The sequence below is a fragment of the Choloepus didactylus genome, chromosome X, assembly GCF_015220235.1.
Source record: "Choloepus didactylus isolate mChoDid1 chromosome X, mChoDid1.pri, whole genome shotgun sequence".
NCBI lineage: Eukaryota > Metazoa > Chordata > Mammalia > Pilosa > Megalonychidae > Choloepus > Choloepus didactylus.
Window position 1 is genome coordinate 154,660,495 of NC_051334.1, and position 21,999 is coordinate 154,682,493.

Consider the following 21,999-nt stretch of genomic DNA (forward strand, 5'->3'; position numbering starts at 1 on the left):
AATGCTTTTACAACTGTAGCTTTAGCTTTTATTATAACCAGTTCAATGAAATGAAGACCCACAGAAATGACCCTGAGTCTCAGTCTAAATGCCAGTTTGATTTAAAAGGTAAGGTGCACTATTTATTTCTCTGTTTACACTGCAAAAAGTTTTTCACATTAAAAATCACTTTAAAATGTAAAGAGAATAATTTCACCATCACCCCTGAAACCTGAGGTTTCTTTGCTCTGAAAGAATCAGAAAATTAGGAGTTTCCTCTGTCTTTGGTTCTGTTTTTCTCTTACCATACATTTTCACCTGTATCCTTTCCTTTTTTCTTTTAAATTGCACACAAACAAACACATACACACAGAGACAGTAAATTTAATCCTTCCAATGTAGTGGTCATGATTATTTAATAAAATAGCATGATAGCAAATTTCTTAGAAATATTTTTTGTAATATAACTCAGTCTAAGTGAGTGACATTACACCAAAGTATATTCCAAAAATACCTATTCAATACCAGGAAGTTGATATAATGCAGGATACATTCCCTATGGTATAAGTAGACTGTATTCTGATTCTGGTGTGCTTGATTTATTGGTAAACAGAGATATTGCAGGAAAGCACTGCTGTATTTCCTAACATCAAGAAGGCACCATTTGCACTGTATTCCATGAGAATAGTTCCTAATGGAGTTATTTAACATGGTTGGCCACTTTGGCAGTTACTTGTGGGCAACATATGCCGTAAGAATTTCCTCCTGAACATAGGATGACAGATTTAGAATTTAAGTATATTGTTTTCTTTGGCATATTTAATTTGCATACATCTCATTAGATTATGGGTGTAGTTCATCTCATTAGATTATGGGTGTAGTTCATGTGATTTGTGGTGTTCCATTGCTCTCAAGAAGAATCTTTAGATAACCAAGGCAAAAGGGTACTTCATGAATGCTGGGAACAATAAGGTTTAGTTACTGTTCTGTCTCTATGGTAGTTAAAGCTCAGATTTGGGAGTCAGACTGATCTGGGTTCAAGTTCTGGCTCCACAACTTAATGGCTGTGTGACTATGAGCAAGTCATTGGACTCAGTTTCATCATCAGTAAATTTACATAATAAAGAAAAGAAATTAATGGGATTTAAAAATTTCTTTTATCAGAGAAGTTGTAGTTTTACAGAAATATCCTGCAGAAAATATATACTTCCCATATACCCTTGCTCTTATTAACACTTTGAATTATGTAGTACCTTTGTTACAACTGATGAAATAATATTATTATAATTGTACTACTGACTACAGTCCAAAGTTTATATTAGGGATCAAGTGTTTATGTTGTACAGTCCTGCTTTTTTTTTTTTAAATTACTCTAGTAACATATATATAGCCTAAAATTTCCCCCATTAAACCACATTCAAATATATTTTAGTGGTGTTAATTACATTCACAATATTGTGCCACCATCACCACCAACAATTACCAAAATGTTTCCATCATCCAAACAGGAACTCTACCAATTCATCATTAACTCACCATTCCCTACTCCTACCCTGACCTGTGGTAACTTGTATTCTGTTTCTGACCCTATGAATTTGTATATTCTAATTATTCATATCAGTGAGATCATACAATATTTGTCCTTTTGTATGTGGCTTATTTCACTCAACATGATGTCTTCAAGGTTCATAATGTATGATGATACATATATATATATATTACATTTTGTTTATCCATTCATCTCTTGATGGACACGGGTTTCTTTCATCTTTTGGCAATTGTGAATAATGCCACTATGAATATTTGTGTGCAAATACTGATTGAGTCCTTGCTTTCATTTATTTGGGGTATGTATCTAGATGTGGGATTGCTGCTTCATATTTTAATTCTTTACTTAAATTTCTGAGGAACCCTGAAATAGTCTTCCACAATGGTTGCATTTTCCATTCCCACCAACAATTAATGAGTGTTCCTATTTCTCCACATCCTCTCCAATATTTGCAACTTCCTTGCTTTTTTTAATAGTAGCCAATCTAATGTATGTGAAATGGTATCTCATTTTGGTTTTTATTTTAATTTACCTAATGGCTAAGGATGTTGTACACATTTTCATGCGTTTCTTGTCCATTTGTGTACTTTCTTTGGAGAAATGCTTATTCAAATATTTTGTCCATTAAAAATTGGATTGTCTTTTTTTGTTGTTGCATTGTAGGATTTCTTTATATATTGTTGATGTTGCACCCTTATCAGATATGTGGTTTCCAAATATTTTCTCCCATTGTATAGGTTGTCTTTTTACTTTCATGATAAAATCCTTTGATATTCAAGAGTTTTAATTTTGATGATGTCCCATTTATCTATTTTTTGTTGTTGTTGCCTTGTGCTTTGGGTGTAACTCTGCCAGTTTTTGCTAGCTGTTCAAATATTCTGGGGGGAATATCACCCTGCAGCATCTTACACTGACTTCTTAGAAAACTGGAAGCTCATAATATGTTTTCTGTTTGTTTGATTTAAATTTCTCAAAAAGTTAAAAATGACAAACAATAAAAAACATTTCAAACAAAACCAAACCAAAAGAATAAGAAAAAAACAAATAACCTAAAATAATGATGTTGCTCCAACATGTTCCTACCCTACCGCACCCCAAGAAAATAAACAGACTATAACCCAACAAATAACCTAAAATAACTATATTTCTGCAAACTTGTTCCTACCATACCCCCAGAAATTAACAAGCCATAGTCATTCCTGAGCATTCCCAGAATATTAAGTTTACCTTCCATAACTTATCTGTTCTTATTAGATTATTGTTCCCCCTTCACTATTTGCTGTCTATTGCTAGGTCCTCTACATTCTACAATATAACCATTTATTTTACATTTTTCACAGTGTTCACATTAATGGTAACATACAATATTTTTCTTTTCATGCCTGGCTTATTTCACTCAGCATTATGTCTTCAAGGTTCATCCATGTTGTCATATGTTTCATGACATCATCCCTTCTTACTGCCATGTAGTATTTAATCATGTGTATATACCACATTTTGTTTATCCACTCATCTGGTGAAAGACATTTGGGTTGTTTCCATCCCTTGGCAATTGTAGAGATTGCTGCTATGGACATTGGCATGCAGATATCTGTTCATGTCACTGCTTTCAGATATTCTGGGTATATACTAAGAAGTGCAATTGCCGGAATGAAGGGTAACTCTATATCTAGTTTTCTAAGGAAGCACCAGACTGTCTTCCAGAGTGACTATACTATCATATAGTCCCACCAACATCAACTAAGAGTTCCAATTTTTCCACATCCTCTCCAGCAATTGTAGTTTCCTGTTTTGTTTAATGGCAGCCAATCTAATTGGTGTAATATGATATCTCATTGTGGTCTTAATTTGCATCTCCCTAATAGCTAGTGAAGCTGAATATTTTTTTCATGTGTTTTTTGGCCATTTGTATTTCCTCTTCAGAGAACAGTTTTTTCATATCTCCTGCCCATTTTATAATTGTGCTATGTGTAGTATTGTCAAGTTGTAGAATTTCTTTATATATGCAGGATATCAGTTTTTTTCAGATACATTGTTTCCTAATATTTTTTCCATTGAGTTGGCTGGCTCTTCACCTTTTGGATGAATTCCTTTGAGGTACAGAAGATTTTAAGTTTGAGGAGTTCCCATGTATCTTTTTCTTTTGTTGCTTGTGCTTTGGGTGTAAGGTCTAGGAAGTGACCTCGTAACACAAGGTCTTGAAGATGTTTTCCTACATTATCTTCTAGGAATTTTATGGTACTGTCTCTTATATTGAGGTCTTTAATCCATTTGAGTTAATTTTTATATAAGGTGTGAGGTAGGCATCGTCTTTCATTCTTTTGGAAATGGATATCCAGCTCTCCCAGCCCCATAAGTTGAATAGACTGTTATGTCTTATTTCAGTGGTTTTGGGGGCCTTATCAAAATCAGTCAACCACAGTGTGATTGTGAAAACCTTGTGGATCACACTCCCTTTATCTAGTGTATGGATGGATGAGTAGAAAATGGGGATAAAAGATAAATGACAAATAGTGTGGGATGTGGGGGATGGTTTAGGTGTTCTTTTTTTACTTTTATTTTTTATTTTTATTTTGATTCTTTCTGATGTAAGGAAAATGTTCAGAAATAGATTGTGGTGATGAATACATAACTATATGATCATACTGTGAACAGTTGATTGTACACCATGGATGATTATATGATATGTGAATATATTTCAATAAAACTAAAAATAAAAAAAATCAGTCAACTATAGAGCTGGGGGTCTATCTCTGAATTCTCAATTTGATTCCATTGATCAATATGTCTATCTTTGTGGCAGCACCATGCTGTTTTGACTACTATGGCTTTATGATAAGCTTCAAAGTCATGGAGTGTAAGTCCTCCTGCTTCATTTTTCATTTTTAGAAAGTTTTTAGCAGTTTGAGGCATCTTCCCCTTCCAAATAAATTTGATAAAGAGCATTTCCAAGTCTGCAAAGTAGGTTGTTGGAAGTTTGATATTAATTGCATTGAGTTTGGGTAGAATTGACATCTTATCGACATTTAGCCTTCCTAGTCATGAACAAGGAATACTTTTCCATTTTTTAGATCCCCTTCTATTTCTTTTAGTAAAGTTTTGTAGTTTTCTATGCATAGGTCTTTTACATCCTTGGTTAAGTTTATTCCTAGGTACTTAATTTTATTAGTTGCCATTGAGAATGGTATCTTTTTCTTGAGTGTCCCTTCAGTTAGGTTATTTCTAGTGTATAGGAACATTACCGACTTATGTGAATAAATCTTTTCTCCTGCTACTTTGCTAAATGTGTTTATTACCTCAAGTAGCTGTGCCATCGATTTCTCAGGGTTTTCCAGATATAAGATCTTATCATCTGGAAATAATGACAGTTTTACTTCTTCCTTTCCAATTTGGATGCCTTCTATTTCTTTGTCTTGCCAGATTGCTCTGGCTAGCACTTCTATCACAATATTGAATAACAGTGGTGACAGCAGGCATCCTTGTCTCTTTCCTGATCTTAGAGGGAAGTCTTTCAGCCTCTTACCATTGAGTACAATGCTGGCTGTGGGTTTTTCATATAAGCCCTTTATCATATTGAGGAAGTTTCATTCAATTCCTACCTTTTGAAGTGTTTTAATCAAAAAAGGATGCTGGATTTTGTTGAATGATATTTCAGCATCTATTGCAATTATCATTTGTTGTTTCCTTTTTGATTTGTTAATGTGTTGTATTGCACTGATTGATTTTCTTATGTTGAACCATTCTTGTATGCCTGGAATGAACCTCACTTGGTCACAGTGCATGCCTTTTCTTTAATGTGTCTTTGGATTCGATTTGCAAGTATTTTGATAAGAATTTTTGCCTCTATATTCATAAGGGAGATTGGCATGTAGTTTTCTTTTCTTGTAGCATCTTTACCTGGCTTTGGTATTAGAGTGATATTAGCTTCATAAAATGAGTTTTGTAGTGTTCCATTATCTTCAATGTTTGAAAGAGTTTAAGTAAGATTTGTATCTGTTATTTTTGGAAAGTTTGGTAGAATCCCCTGTGAAGCCTTCTGGTCCTGGACATTTATTTGTGGGAAGTTTTTGATGACTTATTGGATCTCTTTGCTTGTGATTGATTGGTTGAGATCTTCTATTTCTTCTCCAGTCAGTCTAGGTTGTTCATGTATTTCCAGGAAATTGTCCATTTCCTCTACATTATCTAGTTTGCTGTCATACAGTTGTTTAGAGTATCCTCTTATAGTTTTTTAAAATTTCTTTGGGATACACAGTAATGTCACTTCTCTCATTTATTATTTTGTTTTTTTGGGTGTTCTCTCTTTTTTATTTTGTCAGTCTAGCTAGGGGCTTGTCAATCCAGTTAATCTTCTCAAAGAACCAACTTCTAGTGTTTCTTACTCTCTCTATTGTTTGCTTTTGTTGATGTTGTTGTTGTTCACTATGTCATTTATTTCTGCTTTAATCCTTGTTATTTCTTTTCTTCTCCTTGTTTTAGTATTAGTTTGCTGTTCATTTTCTAGCTTTTTCAATTGTTCCTTTAGTTCTTTGACATTAGCTCTTTCTTCCTTTTTAATGTATGTGTTTAGAGCTACAAATTTCCCCCTCAATACCACCTTTGCTGCATCCCATAAGTTTTGATATGTTGTGTTCTCATTTTCATTCATCTCTATATATTTAGCAATTTCTCTTGCTATTTCTTCTTTAAACTACTGATTATTTAGGAGTGTGTTGTTTAACCTCTAGGTATTTGTGACTTTTCTATGTCTCTGACGGTTAGTGACTTCTAATTGTATTCCATTGTGTTCAGAGAATGTGCTTTGAATAATTTCAATATCTTTAAATTTATTGAACCTTGTTTTATGGCCCAGCATATGATCTATTCTGGATAATGGTCCATGAGCACTAGAGAAGTATGTGTATACTGGTGATTTGGGATGCAATGTTCTATATATGTCTGTTAATTCAAATTCATTTATCAGGTTATTTAGGTTTTCAATTCTGTTATTAGTCCTCTGTTTGATCTATCTATAGGAGAGAGTGATGTGTTGAAATCTCTCACAATTATTGTGGAAACATCTATTGCTTCCTTCAGTTTTGCCAATGTTTGTGTCATGTATTTTGGGGAACCTTGATTGGGTGCATAGATATTTTTGATTGTTATTTCTTCTTGTTGAATTTTGCCTTTTATTAGTATATAGTGTCCTTCTTTGTCTCTTACAACATCCTTGCATTGAAAGTCTATTTTATCTGAGATTAATATTGCTGCTCCTGCTTTCTTTTGCCTATACCTTGCATGAAGTATTTTTCCATCAGTTCACTTTCAATTTCTTTGTGTCCCTGTGTCTCAGATGAGTCTCTTGTAAGAAATATATTGATGGTTCCTATTTTTAAATCCATTCCACCAATCTATATCTTTTAATTGGGGGATTTAATCTATTCTCATTCAGTGTTATTACTGTGAAGGCATTTCTTGAATCAGTCATCCTATCCTTTGGTTTTTGTTTGTCAGATATATTTTCCCCTCTCTCTCTCTCTCTTTATTTCATTTATTGTACCCTTACTAAATCTCTAATTCTGAACTCTTCTCAATTCTTCTTTTTCCTTTGTTTCTCTGCTGGTAGAGCTCCCTTTAGTATCTCAAGTAGGGCAGGACTCTTTTTAGCAAATTCTCTCAGCATTTGTTTGTCTGTTTAGATTTGAAGCTCTCTCTCAAATTTGAAGGAGAGCTTTTCTGGATAAAGAATTCTTGGTTGGCAATTTTTCCCTTTCAGAATTTTAAATATGTCATACCACTGCCTTCTCATCTCCATGGTGGCTGCTGAGCAGTCACTGCTTAGTCTTTTGTTATTTCCTTTGTATTTCATGAATTGCGTCTCTCTTGCTGCTTTCAGAACTTGCTCCTTCTCTTCAGCATTTGACAATCTGATCAAAATATGTCTTGGAGTGGGTTTATTTTGATTTATTCTGTTTGGATTTCTTTGGACATCTATGATTTCCCTATTCATGTTGTTTAGAAGGGCTGGAAGTTTATCCCAACAATTTCTTTGAATATTCTTCCTAGACCTTTACCCTTCTCTTCCCCTTCTGGAACACCAATTATTCTTTTATTTGTGTGCTTTACATTGCCCATGAAAACTCTGAGGTCCATTTCAATTTTTTTTTATTTTTTCTCCATTATTTCTTTTGTGCTTTCACTTTCAAGTATGCAGTCTTCCACTTGGTTATTCTTTCCTCAACTTCCTTTAATCTAGTACTGTGTTTGTCCAGAATATTTTTAAATTTGATCAACAGTTTCTTTTATTTCCATAGGATCTATTTTTTTATTATTGGAAATTCTTCTTTATGCTATTCTAGGGTCTCCTTCATGTCCTTTATATCCTGTGCCATGATCTTGTTGTTTGTGATTACTTCTTTGATTAATTGCTCCAAGTACTGTGTCTCCTCTGATTTTTTTTTTTTTTTTTTTTGATATGGGTGTTTGGGTTTAGGTTTATCCATATCTTCTGGTTTCTTCATATGCTTTGAAATTTTATGTTGTTTTTGGCCTCTTGGAATTTGCTTATCTTTATATGGCTCTTTTAGAATATGTAGACTTGTTTGAACAATTACCTATAATTTGTCAGAACTAAAGCTTGGTGGAGTGCACATTCCCTGACTTACCAGCCTATAGTGCCCCTGAGCCACCTATTACCCTCAAGCCAGTTCTCCCCAACTTCATCTATGCAGTGAGTGGGGGTCTGAATCTTGTGGGGGTCTGATTGGTGCACCAAGTTTTCACGTGTGGTTGGTGCAGCAATCCCTGAATGAGGAGGGTGTGCTCTGTGCATTTAGAGAGGAAAGGCAGCTTTAAGACTCAAATATCCCAGCTGTTCCTGGAGATTTAAAGCTGTTGAATGAGTCCAACCCTTCAGCTCAGACTCTCCACAGTGTCTTTCTTCTGTGGGCCCACAAGTCCCTGTGATTGGTGTAGGGGTCTTGGGAATTCTGTGTGGGAACCTGCCTCGAAGCCATGCCCTCCATGGGCCTCAGCAAAAGAAGACTGTGCAACACCACAGGTGAGTGGAATCGGCAAGTGAAGCTCTCAGCTGCAGTGCTGTGCAGAGGCATTCCCAGCCCACTGAAAAGATGGCTGTACAGGGTGTGGTAATTTCCCAGTGCTATGGACCTCTGCCTTCCTAGCTTTGGGACAATTAGCTGTGGGTGTGCAAAGGCTATCACCCACACCATATACCAAGGCATATGCCTGGGCCTGGAAGGCACTCCCCACCAAACTTGACTGTGTGGCTCTTGCTACTGGATCCACAGCTGCTTGTGGGGTTTTAAAACTAATCCATGTCCAAACACCAACCCCCAGTTTCTCCCCACCTTGACATGGCTGCCATTTCCCCAGCAGCCTTACTCAATCATTTCCAAATGCAGACTCCTCAGTTTCACCAAGTGCACAGTCCCTGTGGATTTAGCAGACATTGTCCAGCTGGTACAATGCTGGAACTGGTTTTCTGGAGCACTTTCTTTCTTTTATCTACTGTTTTTCCCAGAGAAGAGTTTTGCTATGTCTCTCCTAATCTGCCATCTTGGATCCATCTTATGAAATGTTTTTAATGTGCTTATCACATTTTGAGGTATAAAGTAGGTGCCTAATATGAACTAGAAAATTATATTCTATGCATTTTCCTGAAATTTTCTTTTCTCTTTACATGTAATGTTTTTTTTGAAATAAATTCAAAGTTATATGAACAGTTGCAAAAACAATACTAGCCCCATACACAGAATTCCATCATACCCTGACACCCCTCCCCCAATAGCTCAATCCACCAACTTTAACATGCTGTCACATTGCTATTTCTTTCCCTCCCTATCATCCATCATCTATTGCTCTGTCTTCTGAACATATGAGAGTTAGCTGCACACATCCTTGAACATACACTATAATTCACGTATACACTTCCCATGAACAAGAACATTCTTTTATGCAATCCCATTAAGTGCAGCTAAGAAGTACAATAGATTCAACAATGATACAAAGCTTACATTCTATATTTCCTTTTCCTTATGTCTTAACTGTGTCCCTTTGAGCCACCTGTCCTCTATCCTCCAGTCCCATCCACGTTCATCTTTAGCATTCAATTGTCATCTAGTTAGACTGTCTTTTTTTTTTTCAGTTGTGGAAACATATATACAGCGTAAATCTTCCCATTCCACCCCCTCCCTAGCCTTTCATTAGTGGGATTAATCACGTTTAGAATGTTGTAATGCTCTTTCCCACCATCCATTACTAGAGATTTCCCATCACCTCAAACAGCAACCCTACACTCATTTCTTAACTCCCCATTGCCCCTTCCCCCATTTCTCTTAACCCAAACTCTACTTTTCATCTCTATGGTTATATTCTCTGATAATTTCTTTGTGTTTACTGTGGGGCTTAAAATTAACCTCTTAAATCCATATCACTCTTGTTTTTCTTTGATACCACCTTCACTTCAATAGGACACATAAACTATGTTCCTATACTCCTTCATTCCCCCACCTTTATATAGTTGTCTAAAATTACATATTTTACATTGAGTTCAAAACCACTGATTTGTCCTTAGAGTTTGTGTATTTTATATCATGTAGGAAGTAAATAGTGGAATTGCAGTTCAAAAATTATTGACTCCTATTTGTATTCCATTGTGGTTGGAGAATGTGCTTTGAGTATATTCAATTTTTTTTTTTTTTAATTTCTTGAGGCTTGTTTCATGTCCCAGCTTATGGTCCCTTCTGGAGAAAGATCTGTGATCACTAGAGAAAAATGAGTGTCCTGGTGATTTAGGATGTAAGGTACTATATATGTCTGTTAAAATTCTCTATATCTCTTTCTCCTTTCCCTGTCTCTCCACCGGCAGGGCTCCCCTCAGAATCTGAAGTAGGGCAGGTCTTTCATTGGCAAAGTCTCTCAGCATCTGTTTGTCTGTGAAAAATTTAAGCTCTCCCTCAAATTTTAAGGAGAGTTTTGCTGGATAAAATATTCTTGGTTGAAAATTTTTCTCTCTCAGAATTTTAAATATGTCATGCCACTGTCTTCTCACCTCCATAGTGGCCGCTGAGTAGTCACTACTTAGTCTTATGTTGTTTCCTTTGTATGTGGTGAATTGCTTTTCTCTTGCTGCTTTCAGAACTTGCTCCTTCTCTTCAGTATTTGACAGTCTGATCAGAATATGTCTTGGAGTGGGTTTATTTGGGTTTATTCTATTTGGAGTTCACTGGGCATTTATGCTTTGTGTATTTATATTGTGTAGAAGGTTGGGGAAGTTTTCCCCAACAATTTCTTTGAATACTCTTTCTAGACCTTTACCCTTTTCTTCCCCTTCTGGGACACCAATGAGTCTTAAGTTTGGATGTTTTATTTTGTCTATCATATCCCTGATATCCATTTTGTTTTTCAATTTTTTTTCATTCTTTCTTTTGTTCTTTCATTTTCTGTTCTGTGTGCTTCTAGGACACTGAGATGGTATTCAGCTTCCTCTAGTCTTGTATTGTGAATATCCAGAGTCTTTTTAATTCAGCCAAAAGTTTCTTTTATTTCCATAAGATCTTTTTTTATTTACTCTTGCAATGTCTTCTTTATGCTCTTTGAGGGTCTTCTTTATGTCACATATATCCTGGGACATGGTCTTCTTGATGTCCTTTAAATCCTTTGCCATGTTTTTATTCCTCAATTGTAGTTCTTTGATTAATTTTGCGAGGTACAATGTATCTTCCAATATTTTGATTTGTGTGTTTGGAGTTGGATTCTCCATATCTTCTGGTTTTATCATATGCATTAAGATTTTCTGTTGTTTTTGGCCTCTTGGCATTTGTTTTGCTTGATAAGGTTTTTTCAAGTTGTAAAGAAAAAGGGATATTGATCTAATTTTTCAGGAACACAGTTTGGTGACGTATACTTTAACTAACCAGCAGATGGCATCTGTGAGTCACCTATATACCTCAAGTCAGTTCTCAACCTTGTTCCCGCGGTGTGTGGGGAAATGATTCTTGTGGGTTCAGTTGGAGAACTCAGTTTGGGTGTGTTGCTGGAGCCATCCACCCTGAATGTGGGGCATGTGTATGGGTGGCCAGAGAAGAAGGGCAGGTTCAATATTCAAATTCCCCAGGATCCCAGCGATTCAAGGCTGCCACAAGAGTCTAAGCCTTCATTTCAGTTCAACCCCAGACCCTCTCTCTCGTTGATACACAAACCAGCAGACTTGGCATAACGTCCCTGGATTCTCCGAGCAGATCCCCCTCCTGGCCGTGCTCCTCCAGGAGCTCAGCCGAGGGAATGCCATGCTACATCACCAGTGTGCACCGTCCCTCAAGGGACGCTCCAGGCCACTGGGCCGTGTGGTGGTGTGCTCTCAGCCTGAGGCAAAAATGGCTGAATGGGGCATCTCAGCACCCTCCTCCTCACACAGTTCCTCCTTCCCAGCTCCAGGACAACTGGTGGTGCTCTGGGCTGTGGGCACGGCCCCAGGCAGGAGTTTATCCAGCCCTCTGGGGGGCCAGCTGCTAGCCACAGGGTTTCTTTCTGCTTCCAGCTCTCCCCTTTGTTCCCCCAGACCCAAGAGTATCTGCTGTGGGCTATCTTCCCAGCCAGACACTGAGAGGCTGGCCCAGCCCCCTCTTGCTGTATTTTACTGCATGGTTCCCACAATCGCAGCTGGAGCCACTCCTGGGTTTTTCCCTTTTTTTTAAAAAAAAAAAGAGCCAGCCGGTCTCCATACACTGAACCCTGGCTTCCCGAGCCCGCTGCGTGGCTGCGGGTCTTCCAGCCAGCTTACTCACTCGTTTCAGAATGCCGACTCCTGGTTTCACCAAGCATACGGCCCCTCTGGAGCTAGGAGCCCTCGTCCAGCTGGCACATCGCTGTAACCAGTATTCTAGGTCACTTTCTGGTTTTTACCTAGTGTTTTTCACGGAGGCATTTTTTTCGCCCTGTCTCAGCTAGCCGCCATCTTAGTTTTCCATGTAATGTTTTTGACAGTTAATCATGTTGATTCATATTTTTTAGTTCTTTCATTTTTACCATTTTTAAATAGCCTGGTATCCAATGTATCTATATGCATACTTTCATTTATTCATTCATTTATTCTTTTTACTCTTATTGGACATTGTTTGTGTTTCTATTTTGCTATAATAAAAATACTGCTCTAGATAATGTTATACATATGTACTTGGGAAGCAAATTACTTCTTAATGAATCTTTAAGCATGAAAATATTTTCTTCCAGGGATGAATCTGAACCTGGCATCATGGGATTGAGAATATCTTCTTGACCAAAAGGGGGATGCAAAATGAGACAAAATAGTTTCAGTGGCTGAAAGATTTCAAACGGAGTCAAGAGGTCACTCTGGTTGACAACTTATGCACTATATTTATATAACACCTCTTAGTTTTTAATGTATTGGAAAAGCTAGAAGTAAATATCTGAAACTATCAAACTCCAACCCAGTAGTCTGGACTCCTGAGGATGATTGTATAACAATGTAGATTACAAGGGGTGACAGTGTGATTGTGAAAACATGGTGATCATACTCCCTTTAGTGTATGGATGGATGAGTAGGAAAATGGGGACAAATGCTCAATGAAAAATAGGGTGGGATGGGGGGGATGATATGGGTGTTCTTTTTTATTTTTATTTTTTATTCTTATTCTGATTCTTTCTGGTATAAGGAAACTGTTCAAAAATAGATTGTGGTGATGAAAGCACAATTATATGATGGTACTGTGAACAGTTGATTGTACACCATGGATGATTATATGGTATGTGAATATATTTCAATAAAACTCAATTTAATTAAGAAAAAAATATTTTCTTAATTTTTAAAAATTTTGTAGTATAGAACTTCTATTATACATTGTCTATGCTTATTAATTATAGATATGTAAATGTTTATAGTCAGTTTCAAAAACACAGCATTTCTCAGATAAAATGATGCATTAGGAAATATTTTTCAAGTGTAAGAGGCTGTAAAAATAATTTATCATAATCATATAGAAGAAAACCCATTTAATACAAAATGTTTTTGATGAAAATCTTGATTTTTAAGAAATAAGTGAATATTCCCCAAAATTAATATTTGCAATACCAAATTACTAAAATCCCCTATAATGAGTCTTCTACTAAATGTAAATAGTAGAGTTTTCACCATGGTTTTTTGTTTGTTTGCTTTGTCTGAGTAAACCATGTGTTACCATGTTGGAAGTCATCATGACAGCTGCAATGGGGATGCAATTTCCTGTAGCCATTTTTCTCTGTGGGGTTCAATTCATGCTATAATATTTACTGTTTTCTCCAGTTCTTCTGGTTGCAGAATTAATGCCTCTGATCCTCCAGTCAATGCTGGTCCTGTTCTTTCTTGGCCCAAATATTCTACTCCTGCCCCCTTAGTCCCATCTGTTGGAAAATATTGGCCTCATTGAATTAAAGTCTTACTTTAGTTTCAGAGATATTGTGTGCCTTTGATTCATCCCTTTGCTTTTCTCCATGAAGCTCACCATAAGTTATCCATTTCTCCCATGTGTCCCTGTTCATAAAAAATTAACTTTTCCACAGCTAGACACAGTTTTCCATATTTAAGTAATTCTTGAAATCAAACAGCAGGAGAAAAAAATCCCATACACCTCTAATGCCCTCTATGGGGCCTTAATTTCTTCCTTTTCCCCCATTTCCTCAAAATAACAACAGCAAAATTGTCTAAGAAAAACAATCATATGTTACTTACAGAATATCATTATCTATCATTCCATCACACTCTTCACCATATGTCACAAAAACTGCCATATTTTAAAAATTTGTGTCATTTCAGCCAGTACACTAAATATTGATTTATAAACCACAAAAAACCATCCAAAGTATGCAATCACTGGCTCACAGTATCATCATATAGTTGTGTGTACATTCCCATGATTAATTTTAGAACATTTTCAATAGTCCAGAACAAAAATAATGATAAAAAAATAAAACACAAATCCTCCTATACCCCTTATCCCCACCCCCCACTGTTGATCCATAGCATTGGTGTACTAAATTTGTTACTGTTTATGAAAGAATATTAAAATATTATTGTTAACCAAAATCTATAGTTTGCAACAGCTATATTTTGCCATATACCCCTCTATTATTGTATTCATTTAATTTGTTTGTTAGAGCCTTTGTATATTAAACACCATCAGAAATAATTTCTTCTCCAGTGTGCTAATGCTACTGTTATGCAAAATACCAGAAATGGATTGGCTTTTATAAAGGGGATTTATTAGTTTACAAATAACCTAAGTTCTAAGGCCATAAAAGTGTCCAAACTAAGGCATCAACAAGAGGATACCTTCAGTAAAGTAAGGCCAATGGCAACTGGAATACCTCTGTCCACCTGGAAAGCATGGGGCTGGCATTTGCTGGTCTTTTGTTCCAGGTTGAGTTTCAAAATGGCTTTCTCCAAAGTGTCTCTGGTCTTCTGTCTTTGCTTCTCTCTCTCAGCTACCATGCTTCCATTTGTTCTTAATGTTATTTGGATGCTATATATTCATTGTTGTATGTTTATATCAATTTGATATTATATTTCAGAACATTTTGTTGAAACCTGGATCTAAAGTCCCAATCTCGTGCTTTTAAATTCCATACTCTTAGTATCTTATTGAATCATGACTTTCTCTACTTCTTCATTTACTCAGCCTCCCTCAATGTCATCCCTGATTATTAAAAGCTATCTTTAAGAAACTCATGCACACCCAAGTGTGTGTGTGTGTTTGTGTGTGTAGATAGATCGATCAATCAATAGATAGGTACTGCACCAACTCTTATTTGCATTGTAAGTGAAAATGAGACTGAAAGAGAAAAGTTTCAACTAAAATTTTGATAATAAACTAATAGTTGGGTCTGGTAATTTGCAAAGCCCTCAACATCACCCCCATTCCTGCAATTTGCCTTCTCATAAAATTAGCCTCAAAATTATTATGTTTAATTTGACTGGGAGCAGTTGAACAATATGAGTGAACATCTCCGAGTCACTATGCTGAATTTAAATTCTCTTTGTCTAAGACTTTTGATGATGCTATTGAAAGTGTGAATGAAATTGGGGTGAATCCTTATTCATTTCATGCCATTCCTCTGGAATTATTTTGTGGATATAAATCCCTATAATTGGGACATTTTAAAATATGCCCATTTCTGCAAAAAAATGAAGAATCAGTCTTGAGGGATGGCTAACTGAGGGTTATGGTTAGGTGGATTTCCAATTATTTTTGTTGTTTCTGAATTGGGATAGTTATTTTCCAGGTTTATGCTTCCAAACACAAATTACTGTTTAGTTAAGAATGTGTGTTTCAGCTGGAACAGGAATGTTTTGCAATGAATCTAAATGCAGAGGGAATCTTTTATCCTTTAGTTTTCATTGCAAAAACTGTGTTTCTTAACCATTCACTTTCTAAATATTTTGTACTTTACCCAATGAATTACTTTTTCTGTCTTCTAACAACCAGAAATACTTTCAAATATGTTTCTTTTTTAATTTTCAGCCTTTTAATCAGTATACTACCTCATATTGTATGGTTCAAAAAAGTAAACAGCCTGAAAAAAAGAGTTCAAAATGGACTTGCGCACATTGGGAAAAGAAGTTCTGTGCTAAAGAAATTATTGTGAGTGAATGAGTCCCAACTCCCATATGTTAGACAGTGTAAATATACTTTGAAGGATTCTATGGGAGGGGGTATTGACAGGAACCATTAGTGAAATTTTCAATTCAGTTAGCATGACATAATCACTACTTCTTCACATGTTGACCTCTAAAGAAAAAATATAACCTACAAAATCAAATACACAACTGAAAATATATCAGAAGGAAGTAATTTTTCCATTTTTATTGCTACCTGGAAGTTAATGCAAGTAGTAATTTTACTTTTTTAAATGCAATTTCATGGATATATATTCACACACTATATAATCCACCCAAATTATATAGTCAGTGGCTCACAGTGTCATCATATAGATGTGCATACATCACCACAATTTTAGAACATTTTCATTACTGCCCAAAAATAATAAAAATTAAAATATAAAAAAGTAAAAATAAAAATAAAAGAGAACACCTGAAACATCCCATACCACTTATCCTCACTATTATTTATATATTGTTTTATCTTTATTTTATTACTCATCTGCCCATACACTGGATCCAGGGACTGTCAGTCACAAGGTTTTCACAATCACATAAAGAATCAAGGCTACTGCATTACAGTTCAAAACTTTCAGGTATTTCCTTCTAGCTATTCTAATAAACTAGAAACTTAAAGGAATACCTACATAATGCACAAGAATAATCTCCAGAATGACCTCATGACTCTATTTGAAATCTATTAGCCACTGAAACTTTATTTTGTTACATTTCTTTTCCCCCTTTTGGTCAAGAAGACATAATCAATTCCACAATGCCAGGGACAGGCTCATTCCTGGGAGTCATGCCCCACATTGTCAGGGAGACTTACACCCCTGAGAGTCATGTCCCACATGGTGTGGGGGGGGTAGTGAGTTTATTTGTGGAGTTGGCTGAGAGAGAGAGGCCACATCTGAGACAAAAAGAGGTTTTATGGGGGTGACTCTTAGGAATGGTTATAAGCAGGCTTAACTTCACTGTTGGAGAGAGAAGGATTGTAAGTGCTAGCCTCCAAACTGAGGACTTGGCTTATTAAATTGGGAGTCCCTATTGCTTAAGAAAATATCAGGAATTCCCCAGGTGAGGAAGTTTAATAGTTCCACATTTTCCCCCAGTCCCTCAAGGGGACTTTGTGAATACTTTTTTCTTTTTTTTTGTGCCCAAAATATTCTGAGAAGTGTTGGAGAATTACATTAGCCTGTAGAGAATAACAAGAACTCAGTCACTATTCTAGTTTCCATGTAATTACATTGTTTAAATAAACTGACCAGACAGATTAAATTAGTGATCTACAGAGAATTGATACAAGTAGCAGTTTTTCTTTACCTTAAATAGTGAACCTCTAGATAAGTGTCTGTGAAAGAGGAAATTGCATATGTATGGACCATGTCTGTCTTCTTCATCACTGTACCCCCACTACTAAGCACAGTGTGTTTCACATAATAGAAGGTAAATATCTATTTAATGAATGAAAGGATGACCTTTTGGTTCTAATTATTCTCATTGAATTCTCTGGCAAGTGCTGAAAATTAGGTATTGTTTTTGACATCTGCTTGTGGTAATAAAGGTACTGCACCAGACAATAGTACCAATAGTGGGGCCTAGGGATAATTAAATATCAAAACAGGCACTTATAGTGTTTGATAAGACTCAAGTTAATGGTTTCATTTCTGTTCATAAGGTGCCTTGTCCCTGGCAATGTGAGACATGACTTCCAGGAATGAGTCCGGCCCTGGCATTGTGGGATTGAGATACTCTTCTTGGACCAAAAGGAGGCAGAAAAATGAAACAAATTAGAGTTTCAGTGGCTGAGAGATTTCAAATACAGCAGAAAGGTCATTCTGGAGGTTATTCTTATGCATTATATAGATATTCCTTTACAGTTTTTAAGGTATTGGAATACTTATAAGGAAATACCTGAAACTGTTGAACTGTAGTCCAGTAGCCTTGATACTTGAAGATGATTCTATAACTATGTAGCACATAATGTGTGACTGTGTCATTGCAAAATCACTGTGACTGACACTCCCTTCATCCAGCATATAGACAGAGGAGTAAGAAGACAAAGAGAAAAATAAATAATGAGGGGGGATAAGGGATATGGGATATTTGGGCTGTTCTTTTATTTTTATTTTTATTCTTACTTTGTGAGTAATGAAAATGTTCAAAAATTGATCATGATGATGAATTCACAACTATATGATGATGCTATGAACCAATGATCATACACTTTTGAAGATTATCTGGTACGTGAATATATATAAAAATTACATTAAAAATCAGTTGAGAGTTAGAGGACCTAAGATGGTAGCATAGAGAGGAGTGGAAGCTAAGTAGTACCCCTGGAACAACTGAAAAAAGCAGAAACAACTAGTAAATAATCCAGAATAAGTGCAGGGGGACAAACGTGACCATCCACTCATCATACACCAACCTGAATTGGGAGGAATGCCTGAGATCACAGCATAAAATCTGTAAGTAAAAACTGTGGCTCAAAGTCTGGAGACCCCCTCCCCCCACAGCCCGAGTTTCAAAGCCTTGTGGTGCCAGAGAGAAGCTCTCTCCCAGAAAATGAACATAGCTCACCTGAGCTCCAACTGGGGTTTTAATTGGTGAGGGTGGACTGCTCACTACAAGGTATGAATCCCCAACAAGCAGACAGAGGCTTTGGGTGATGACTGACCTTGGAGAGCAGGAGGATTGTGGCAGACTAGTTCTGAAGGGGACTTCTGTTTCTTTTTGGCTCAGTGGAGAAAGCCTCAGCCATTTTCAGTTCATAGTGCTGTGACTTAGACCAGGGTGGATAGAGCACAGGCAGAGAGAGATCATTGAATTGCTAATGACCTCCCCCTAGGAGGTCTATCTTCTCTGTACCAGACCCCAGAGCCTGGGGAAAACAGCCACACCTCCTTACACCAGTCAAGAATTACAGGCTAACAGGTGCCATCTTCTGGGCAGAAAAGCACAGCAACCTGAGGCATCACAGGGTGTACCAATTTTCTAAGATACACCCTCAGGGAAACCAGATACTGAATATTTCTTCCTCCTGGGAGCTGAGCCCATTCTGGTCTAGGGTAACCAAGGAAACCATGCCTAGACAACAGAAAACTACAACCTACACTAAGAAAAATGAAGTTATGGCCCAGTCAAAGGAACAAACTTACACTTCAACTGTGATACAGGAATTGAAACAGCTAATAAAAAGTCAATTAAAAAGTTTAGGGAAGATATGGTGTTCTAGTTTGCTAATGCTGCTGGAATGCAAAACACCAGAAATGGGTTGGCTTTTATTAAATGGGGTTTATTTGGTTACAAAGTTACAGTCTTAAGGCCATAAAGTGTCCATCAACAAAGGGTACCTTCACTGGAGGATGGCCAATGGTGTCCGGAAAATCTCTGTTAGCTGGGAAGGCACATGGCTGGTGTCTGCTCCAAAGTTCTGGTTTCAAAATGCCTTTCTCCCAGGACATTCCTCTCTAGGCTGCAGTTCCTCAAAAATGTCACTCTTAGTTGCTCTTGGGGTGTTTGTCCTCTCTTAGCTTCTCCAGAGCAAGAGTCTGCTTTCAACGGCCATCTTCAAACTCTCTCTCATCTGTAGCTCTTGTGCTTTCTTCAAAGTGTCCCTCTTGGCTGTAGCTGCTCTTCAAAATGTCACTCACAGCTGCACTGTGTTCTCTCTGACCATCAGCTCATTTATATGGCTCCACTGATCAACTCAGTCCCACCCTGAATGGGCAGAGCAACACCTCCATGGAAATTACCCAATCAGAGTCATCACCCACAGCTGGGTGGGGTGCATTCCAAAGACACACTCAAAGAATTACAATCTAATAAACACTGATAACATCTTCCCACACAAGATTACATCAAAGATAATGACATTTGGGTGACACAGTATATTCAAATTGGCACATTCCACCCCCTGTACCCCAAAATGACATTATCTTTCCATATACAAAATACATTCATCCCATCACAATATCACAAAAACTTAAATCATTTTAGTAACAATAGTTAAGTGCAAGATCCCATCAAAATCAATTATGAGAAGATGGTGGCATAGAGGAGTGGAAGCTAAGTAGTCCCCCTAGAACAACTACAAAAAACGAGAAACAACTAGTAAATAATCCAGAATAACTGTGGGGGGAAAAACGAGACCATCCATTCATCATACACCAATCTGAATTGGGAGGAATGCCTGAGAACACAGCATGAAATCTGTAAGTAAAACCTGCGGATCCAAGTCACGAGACCCCCTCCACCATAGCCTGAGCTGCAAAGCCTCATGATGCCAGAGAGAAGCTCTCTCCCAGCAAGCGAATATAGCTCAGCTGAGCTCCAACTGGGGTTTTAAGTAGTGAGTGTGAACTGCTCACTACAGGTACGAATCCCCAAAAAACACACAGAGGCTTTGGGTGATGACTGACCTTGGAGAGCTGGAGGGTCGCCTTGGACTGGGTCTGAAGGGGGCCATCTGTTTCTTTTTCAGCTCAGTGGAGAAAGCCCCAGTCATTTTCAGTTTCCAGGGCTGTGACTCAGGGAAGGGTGGAGACAGCACAAGCAGAGAGAGACCATTGAAATGCTAATGACTTCCACCTGGGGGTTATGTCTTCTCTAGGAGGAAAGGGGTGGGGCCCTTTCCATTCAGAACCAGACCCCAGATCCTGGCGGAACATGGCCACACCTCCTCACACCAGTCAAGAATTATAGGCTAACAGGCATCACCTGCTGGGCAGAAAAGCACAGTGACCTAAGGCATCACAGGGTGGAGCAATTTTCTAAGACACACCTTCAGGGAAACCAGATACTGAATATTTCTTCCCTCTGGGACCTGAGCCTGTTCTGGTCTGGGAAAATCTGATTTGGATAACCAAGGAAACAATGCCTAGACAACAGAAAATTACAACCTACACTAAGAAAAACAAAGTTATGGCCCAGTCAAAGGAACAAATGTACACTTCAACTGAGATACAGGAATTTAAACAACTAATGCTAAATCAATTCAAAAAGTTTAGAGAAGATGTTACAAAAGAGATAGAGGCTGTAAAGGAAACACTGGGCATATATAAGGCAGAAATTGAAAGTTCAAAAAAACAACTAGTAGAATCTATGGAAATGAAAGGCACAACACAAGCGGTGAAAGACACAATGGAAACATACAGCAGCAGATCTCAAGAGGCAGAAGAAAACACTCAGGAACTGGAGGACAAAACACCTGAAAGCCTACATGCAAAGGAGCAGATGGAGAAAAGAATGAAAAAATATGAGCAACGTCTCCGAGAACTCAAGGATGAAACAAAGTACAATAATGTATGTGTCGTTGGTGTCCCAGAAGGAGAAGAGAAAGGAAAAGGGGAGGAAGCAATAATAGAGGAAATAATTAATGAAAATTTCCCATCTCTTATGAAAGACATAAAATTACAGATCCAAGAATCGCAGCGTACTCCAAACAGAAGAGATATGAATAGGCCTATGCCAAGACAATTAATAATCAGATTATCAAATGTCAAAGACAAAGAGAGAATCCCAAAAGCAGCAAGAGAAAAGCAATCCATTACAGACAATGGAAGCTTAATAAGACTATGTGCAGATCTCTCAGCAGAAACCATGGAGGCAAGAAGGAAGTGGTGTGATATATTTAAGATAATGAAAGAAAAAAACTGCCAACCAAGAATCTTATATCCAGCAAATCTGTCCTTCAAATATGAGGGAGAGCTCAAAATATTTTCTGACAAACAGACAATGAGAGACTTTGTGAACAGACACCCGCCCTACAGGAAATACTAAAGGGAGCACTACAGAGTGATAGAAGACAGGAGTG